General features: G+C 41.0%; 1 long non-coding RNA gene across 2 annotated transcripts in view; it reads left to right on the plus strand.

Moving 5' to 3' along the window:
* Positions 1-8,578, plus strand: part of LOC125483194 — a 33,790-nt gene that overhangs the window by 5,616 nt on the left and 19,596 nt on the right. Inside the window, exons 2-3 of one of the 2 annotated variants that reach the window (XR_007262150.1) lie at positions 2,154-2,216; positions 2,445-2,498. This is a non-coding gene — a long non-coding RNA (uncharacterized LOC125483194). The remainder of the gene's footprint in view (positions 1-2,153; positions 2,217-2,444; positions 2,499-8,578) is intronic. The other variant, XR_007262151.1, reaches the window with a different exon arrangement.

Consider the following 8,578-nt stretch of genomic DNA (forward strand, 5'->3'; position numbering starts at 1 on the left):
GTGGCCCGGAGCGGAGCGGGGAGAATGCCCAGTGGCCCGGAGCGGAGTGGGGACGGCGGCCCAGAGCTAAGTGAGGACGGTGGTCAATGGCCTGGAGCAGAGAGGGGATGGTGCCCAGTGGCCCGGAGCAGAGTGGGGACGGTGGTCGGTGGGCCCGGAAAAAGGATGGATTCTGGCTGGGATCTGGGACAACCTGATGAGACCACATGGAAACCCTTATGGAAAGACCGTAATGCCTATTTTTGAGCTTTATTTCTTATTTTTATAACTTATTCTGTATATATCTGTAATGCAGTGTAATATTTTTTCTTTATTTTCTCTATTTCATGTCCCTAAGGTTTGTATCTAGGTACTTGGTATCTCAGATGGCACCGTCTGTTGGCGAAATTGTACACTTTTCATCAAGCTCCTGTTCTTTGTAACTTCAGTACCTGTGACAATAAACCTAGTTCAATTTCTATGCACATTTGCTTTCTCAGAACTATGCCAAAATAGCTGGGGTGGCATTAAATGGGGCACCCGTATGACAGGTCAAATGGCCGATTGTGAGTTTCAAACACTTGTGACATACACCAAAAGTGACATCCTGCAATTTCTGTTCAAATGAAGATTTACTATTGATGAAGATTTGAACCTCAACATGTTGTTGTACTCTACTTTCTTTCTCGTTTTATGCCCAAAGAAAGAAACGCATGTCCTATTTGACTAGACATCTTGGAGTACATAATAATCTTATTGTTTAATACATTCCAAGATATGTCTTCAACTCTTACATTGGAAGAACATCTGATTTGCTCTGTTGTTTACTTTCAACATGTATCTAACAAGAGGCTGTTAAATGGGGGCTGTTATGTGATGAGGACAGGGTCAACTGGAAAGCTCACTGTCTGCCAGAAATCATTTCACCTGTTAACCTTGTCATTGAGACTATCTTTATATCTCCCATCACAATGGGACTAGATTCAATGCAGCTCCCTAGAGATGGCGAGCCACAGTGTAGATTGGTGTCATTGCCAGGAAGCGATGCAATGGCACTTCAGCTGGACTGCAATGCCATTCATTTTTCATAACTTCATAACAAACGTATATTGAAAGACACAGGATTCATCTGCACATTTGAGAAAACAGCTTAGGATTTTATCAGCCTCACTTTAATGTTTTTTACAGTAAGGTTTGTGAGTGAGAAATCAGTAACATTGTATTGTTTGCAGTCTGAAGAAAACAATACAAGTAGTAGTTACAGTACAATCTATTTTGCAGGAGTGAACCTTGAACTTGGTAATTAATCTGTACTAGCTTGACTTGACCGTTCTGATTTGTACAGCACATTCAAGCAGGTCAGGGCTGCTTTCTCTATTTGTCATGTACGCACCAATTGTCAGCCCCAAGGGATAGAGGTATTGATCCTTCTGCAAAGTGGAAGCTAGAGTTTGCATCTTTACATTTCTATCTCACACTGCTCTCGTACTTCCAATGCACTTCATTTTGAAAGTAACAGCAGTAACGTTGGAGCAGGATATAAAATCTGGCTTCTTGAGCATACCAAGAAGTGTGACACATCCTCTGGTAACTTGTCTCTTGCCAATTTGGATCTCACACCAATATGGGTCAAGCCAGGAAACCACATTGGGTGGTTGGGCCATTGGATGCCTTGATAAATTTCCCTTCAAACTATTCTCTTCATACAGTGAAAATTTGCCAACTGCAAGGGCTTGTTCCTTTATCGCTGATGTTAGAGCACAGATAGTAAGGTGCGGTCAACAGTGCTGCTCAACTCTCAAGCCAATATGCTGTATGTTAGTACCAATGGTTACATCTCAGATTGGAGCCTGAATGATGGAAATAGGCTAGTCAATTCAAATACTCTCACCTTGTAAGTTTGTTCAAATTTGTGTTTGATTGTCAATTTGTTTTGAATCAAAGAGACAATTATTTAAAATAAAAAAACAGAAATTGCTGGAGAAACTTGGCAGGCCTGGCAACATCTATGGGGAGAAAACAGAACCAAAGTCTGGGGACTCTTCATCAGGACTGAGTTTCTCCAGCTATTTCTGTTTTAGTTTCAGCGCTCTGGCATCCACAGTTCTTTGTTTTATATTAGTCAGTTATTTGAATCTGTTTGACCTTGCCTTCTTATGTTATTTGACTTGAAGACTTTAGGTGTGATGAATAACCATAACAGTTTCCAGTAAAAAGGAGAGAAAAGGAACTGCTAGGTAATTTTTGTTTAAGTCAACTCTTATGTTTATTTCATACTTTCTACTTATTTCAACAGTTTAGTAACTAATATAAGCGTTTATATTTGTAGAAGATTTATCTTTTAATTGTTATTTCTGAGTATAGTGTTTTTCTCATATATTCATAAATGAACAAAGATCAAGATAGGGAAGCTACATTAAAATGTAAGAAGCTTCTCTGCTTGACTATTTGATAATAATTTACAGATATCCAAGGCAGGATTTGTTCTCCAATATGAAGGCAAGGAAGGAAATGGGCAGGTGAGTAACTTTGTACCATCAGGTGGTGTGCCAGTTTGAGGGCACCATCTAGCCCCTAAGTCTTGTTGCCGGAGACTGGTTTGGGGCAGAATGGCCAAACACTCACAAGCAGCAGGTGTTTAAAGTTAGCCTCTTGGTGACAGACCTAACCCAGGGGCAGTGATCAGGAGTAATTCTCCAGGCAGACTTTTAGCACTTCCTACCACTTATTACAGCAGCAGGGCATTCCCCTCTTCAGTGGTGATTCTAGAACCTTTGGCCATTTTTTCATTTAAGACCTTTAGTTGGTGAAAGGGTGCCTCAAGGTAGAGGCATGCTCTCCCCACCTGGGTAGGCTGCAGTTCCTTCCAGTTTTGAAAGCTTCATATTCATCTTTCAGATCTTAAAATCTTCCCATCATCCTTGCTTGGGGACTGATTGCTTGCTGGCCATGAATTGGCCAATTCAGACAAAATCATTGTCAGTGATTGTTCCTGAATACACTGTGGGGTTTGGACCTGTATTTGACCTTGAGATAGGTGTCCCATCCAAAACATCAAATCCTGCCCTTGAGCTCTCTCTCTGTCACATAGGAAGTGAGGGATTTCCTATAGAAATAAAGTGAATTTCTTAACTGTTCCACATAATGTAGAGCAAATGAAAAGGCATATGATAAACAAAAAGATAATGAGCATTTTGAATGCTGAGCAAGCTCATTGCAGTTCATTTTCTAAATTAATCAACGCAATGTGGGTGCCACTGGTAGGGCAGCATTTATTACCATCCCTAGTTGCCCTTGAGGTGGTGGTGAGCTGCCTTCCTAAACTGCTGCAATTGACCTGGTGTAGATACACCCAAAAAAAAAAGCTGCCAGGAGGGAGTCCCAGGAATTTAACTCAACGACAGTGAAACAACAGTGATATGTTTCCAAGTCGAGATGGTGAGGGGCTGGGGTTGGGAGGGGGAGGGGTGGGGAATCTTGCAGGTGGTTCCTATTGTATCTGCCGTCCCTGTTCTTCTAGATGGTAGAGGTCATAGGTTTGGAAGATGCTGTCTAAGAAGCCTTGGTGAATTTCTGCAGTGCATCTTTTAGATGGTATGCATTGCTCCCATTGATCATCAGTGGCGGAGGGAATGAACATTTATGGAGGGCATGCCAACAAGCAGGCTGCTTTGTCCCAGATAGTGTTGAGCTTCTTGAATGTTGTCCAAGCTGCACCCATCCAGACAAGTGAGAAGCATTCCAGTCACTCCTGACTTGTTCCTTGTAGATGGTGGATTGGCCTGGGGAGTCAGGAGATGGGTCATTCACTGCAGGACTCCTAGCCTATTACCTACTGTTCTATCATCTGTATTTATATGGCTCATCCAGTTTAGTTTCTGGTAAATAGGAAACACCAGGTTGTTGATAGATTGGGGACTCAGTGATGGTAATTGGTGATTGATAGATTCTCGTTTGTTGCAGGCCTGATATCGTCCAGGTCTTGCTGCATTCAGACACAGGCTGGTTCAGTATCTGAGGAGCCATGAATATTGTTGAACATTGTGCAATCATCAGCAAACACCCCCACTCTAATCTTATGGTGGAGGGAAGGTCATTGATGAAGCAGCTGAAGATGGCTGGGCCTAGGACACTACTCTGAGGAACTCCTGCAGAGATGTCCTGGAGCTGAAATGACGGATTTCAGCTAACCACAACCACCTTCCTTTTTGTTAGGTATGTCTCCAACCAGCAGACAGTTTCATTGATTCAGGGTTGACCCCCTGGTTTGGTGGTAATGGTAGAATGAGTGATATGCTGGGCAATGAGGTTGCATTTGTCTTTAAGTCTGCTTGCTAATGATCCACATTGCCTCATGGTGGCCCAGTCTTATGTTGCTGGCTCTGTTGAAAATCTAACCCATTTAGCAAGGTGGTAGTACCACAAAACATGATGGAGGTTATCTTCAATGTAATGTGATGATGGGTCTTTGTCTCCACAAGAACTGTGGAGTGTCACTCCTACCAATATTATCATGGACAAATGCATCAACAGCACCAGATTGGTGAGAATGAGGTCAAGTATGTTTTTTTTCCTCTTGCCTGTTCTTTCACTACCTGCTGCAGACTCTGTCTAATAGCTATGTCCTTTAGGACCCAACCAGCTCAGCCTGTAGTGGTGCTGCCAAGCTACTTTTGCTGGTGCATGTTGAGGTCCCTCACTCAGAGTATATTCTACGCACTTGTTACCCTTAGTGTGCTGTGTGCTCAGAATCACCAGAAGGAATTTGTATATATTAATCAGCAAGAAGATTCCTTGTCCATGTTTGACCCGATGCCATGAGACTTTGTTGATTCTGAAGCCAGTGTTGTGGATTCCCAGTGCAACTCCTTACCAAGTGTATCGCATTGTGATGTTGTTACAGCATAGGGTTAGCAAACTAAACTAAATCACCCTTATTATCACTGAATTCACAACACAGTGAATCTAAACACTTAAACACTCAAATTTATGCTCAGTTGTTACTAACCAGACTTTTTCAATGGCAAATCTTGGATAGCAAGTTTATAAGTTAATCAAAAAAAACAATTTATTATTAATAATGTAACTTCAGTAGAGTACAAATAAATAAGAAGGCAGTCTAATTAATATCGACAATCTGAACCCAATCTTCTTTTATCATAAAGACACCACTCTCACACCACTCTCACACCACCAGACAGACAGAGTTAAGGGATAAATTAGAAAAAGAAAATAAAAGAATTGTAATTTGCCAGTTTGATAACCATTTCAACAGTGGCTACCAGACTTTTACAAAATTCTTAGAAGAGAATTTGTATACAGGCATGTCAGACTGTGTACCTTGCCTGAATTCTGAAGTCACTGCTTAATGCAAACAGCTTCAGCACACCTTTTGAAGGCCTTTACTTATTTCCTCCAGACTGTAATTCCTTTCTCAGAACATCCAACAAGTTGACAACTGGAGATAAACTAGAGACAGAACAAAACCAAAAATTGCCTACTGCCCAAAATCCATTCACTATTTGTTTTCTCTTTTTTTTTGTCAACCATCTCAGTGGTTGGCTGGCCACCACTAGTCCTCCTTTGATTGACGAATTTAACATCCAAGCAGCCAATCCCTGAGCATAGCAATAACTTGGTGCTGAGTCTTCTGGAGGTCCTTAGAATAGTAAAACACCTGCATTATCTTTCCAGGCCAGTAACCAGCAGCAAACATTTGTTTTTTGTTCTCTTCTCCATTTTGAAATGAGCCACTGTTCAAATTTCAATTCTCAACTTCATTTCACAGTTTCAAATGAACAATTAGAACAATAATGATGGTCTAAGCAGCCACTATCCATGCTTGTATAATGATGATGTGATTCTCTGTCAGGTACAATTCTGTGCATGTGACAAGCTTGAAAGCCCTGCCAATTTTGGCATCAACTCCCAGATGTTAGTAAGGAAGACTTTGTAGTGTCACCAGGACATAGTCTGACATTGTTGTTTCCAAAGCCTAGGTCCAGTTTCATTCAATTTTTAAGCTTAGTGGATGTCTACATCCGAATGGCTTCCTAGGTCAGTGAAGGCAACCACATTGCTGTGGATCTGGAGTCGCATGTAGACCAGGCCAGGTAACAACAGCAGATTTCTTTCTCTCAAAGGGCATGATGAGGGAGCCAGATTTTTTTAAAAAATCAGATTGTTTCATGCATGTCATTAGGTTTATAATTCCAGCTATTTTTAAATTCAAATTCTAAAAATCTGTGATGGAATGATTTGATTACCTGGATCTGTAGGTTATTAATCTAGTAACAATACCACCACATCAGAACATCTAGTTCAATTCTTTGGAAAGGAAAGTCCTGGAAAAGATAATAATATCTAACACAATTTATTAATGGTTCCTTTTATCTGATTTTATAATTGAATCATCCAGTCAGACCTCTGGAACAGTCTATTGTTCTATTCTGCATATCATTGCTGGGTCTGATCTGTCTCATTTCACTTCTATTGATGCGCAAGAGCAAACTTTCCGATGGGTAAGATTACCACAGCTAAAGGATTAAAGAAGTTCAGTTGAATGGGGACCAGGAAACGGAATGTTTAACAGTCCTGCCCACTAGAAACATACCCTTTCTATCTTTCCACTGGGGAGGGAGTATTTGCTTTGACAACATCTTTTGCATTTTTTGAGTGGGTGCCTTAAGCACATATGCAGTATTTAGTTGAAAGAATACAGCAGGGTTGTTTCACTTTCCAATGCTTAAGCGGATATCCTGCTCAGCAATGCTTCTGCCTTTTATCGTCATGTGGTACACAGAAGCTGCTTAAAGTGCTAATTTAAAGTAAAGAAGCAATTTTCACACTTTTTTAAAAAACTTAATAACCAAACTACAAACCACAGTTGGAAGAAGTGCTGCCTTTTCAGGCAAGATTTGCACTTCCATACGACTTTTAAAAATATTTTAGCCGATGTTCAATGTATTTTTCTACCTCTTCAGTGTAAGAACATAAGAAATAGGATCAGGAATAGGTCATCATGGCTGATTAATTCTATTTACCTGCCCACTCACCATAACCCTTAATTACTTTACAGTTCAAAAATCCATCTTTGCTTTAAAAACATTCAACGAGGTATCCTCAGCTGGTTCACTGGGCAGGGAATTCCACAGATTCACAAGCCGTTGGGTGAAGAAGTTCCTCCTCAACTCAATCCTAAATGGGTTCCCCCTTATTTTGAGGCTATGACCCTAGTACTAGTTTCACCTCCAGTGGAAGCAACCTCCCTGCTTCAATCTTATCTGTCAGACAAAGGAAGAAAAGTAATGACAGAAGTAACTGATAACTGAACCATTAATTCTTTTTTATTCATACAGAGGGCATGGGAATCATTGATAAGGCCAATCTTTATTGCCCATCACTCACTGCCTCTGAAAGGCTGAACCACTACTTGAACTATTCCTGAGCATGTTACAAAAGAATGCTTGCAGCACTACTGAGAAATCTCCAGGATTTTAGCCTAGCGACCGCTGAAGGAACAGTGGCATATTTTTGTGGCAAGATGGTATGGGAATGGTGGGGAACCTGAAGCTGGTGGTGTTCCGGTCTGCTTGCTTTGCTTGTCCCTTGAGGTGTCATGGTCTTTGAAGTTCCTGTCAAAGAAGCAGGAATGAGATGTTGCAGTGCACACAGCAAATGGTCCACACTACAGAATTGTGACTGGAATCCCAGGGAAACTAACTGCACAGAAAACCTTGTCAAAATTTCATGCAGAAGGGAGATGCGCTAGGTAAAGTGTCCCTTGTAGTATCAATGTTTGTACTACCACAGGATGCAACACTCTAACAACCAGAAACTGTATCTTGTTCACTGCTATGTAAGTGGTAAGTTGCTGCTCATGTGTTGCCACATGCTGATTGGCTGAATTGCCTCTGGATGTCCTGTTTTCAGGATCCAATAATAAATAAGATCAAACAAAGACATCAGAAGGCAGTGCACATGTGCAGTTTGACAGACTCTCACCAACTTATACTTGTAGTGTCTTTACCATGGAAATAAATATCTCAAAGTGCTTCACAGGCTGATATTGGAAAATAAAGAATTCTGGATCAAAGATGGTGTCAAAGCAGAAAGGACAGGAGTGATGTGCGAGTGTGGTGGAGATGGGATACATACTATAATGCCTTTTCTTAGGTAGACATATCAGTTGGCTCCACAGGGCGAAGTTCCCGAGGTTTGTTGTACCAGGAGAAAGCTGTCATTAGTAAAGTTAGAACAGGAACAGTCAAACACCTCTCACCCTACTTACTGCCTCTCAAGTCCTGCATAGGATAACCAATAGAATAGAGGAAAGCAAGGCACATTTACTTACACGAGACTAGCATAATGTCAAGAAACAAAAGGTTGTGTTCGCTTCAGATTTTTTATGACATACAATAAGGAATTATTTTGTCATTACATGTTACTCATGGAAGTTTGAATCACGCAGGAAAGGGTGTGCATATTCAATGCTCACTTACTCAAGCAGGTGATTCATGTCAACATGCAGATGTAGGGGTAAAGAGTTCTGCTGTGTTACCGTGTTATTACATGGGAGCTAGGTTGTGTTACCGTGTTA

This window comes from Rhincodon typus, chromosome 5 (genome assembly GCF_021869965.1).
Source record: "Rhincodon typus isolate 14 chromosome 5, sRhiTyp1.1, whole genome shotgun sequence".
NCBI lineage: Eukaryota > Metazoa > Chordata > Chondrichthyes > Orectolobiformes > Rhincodontidae > Rhincodon > Rhincodon typus.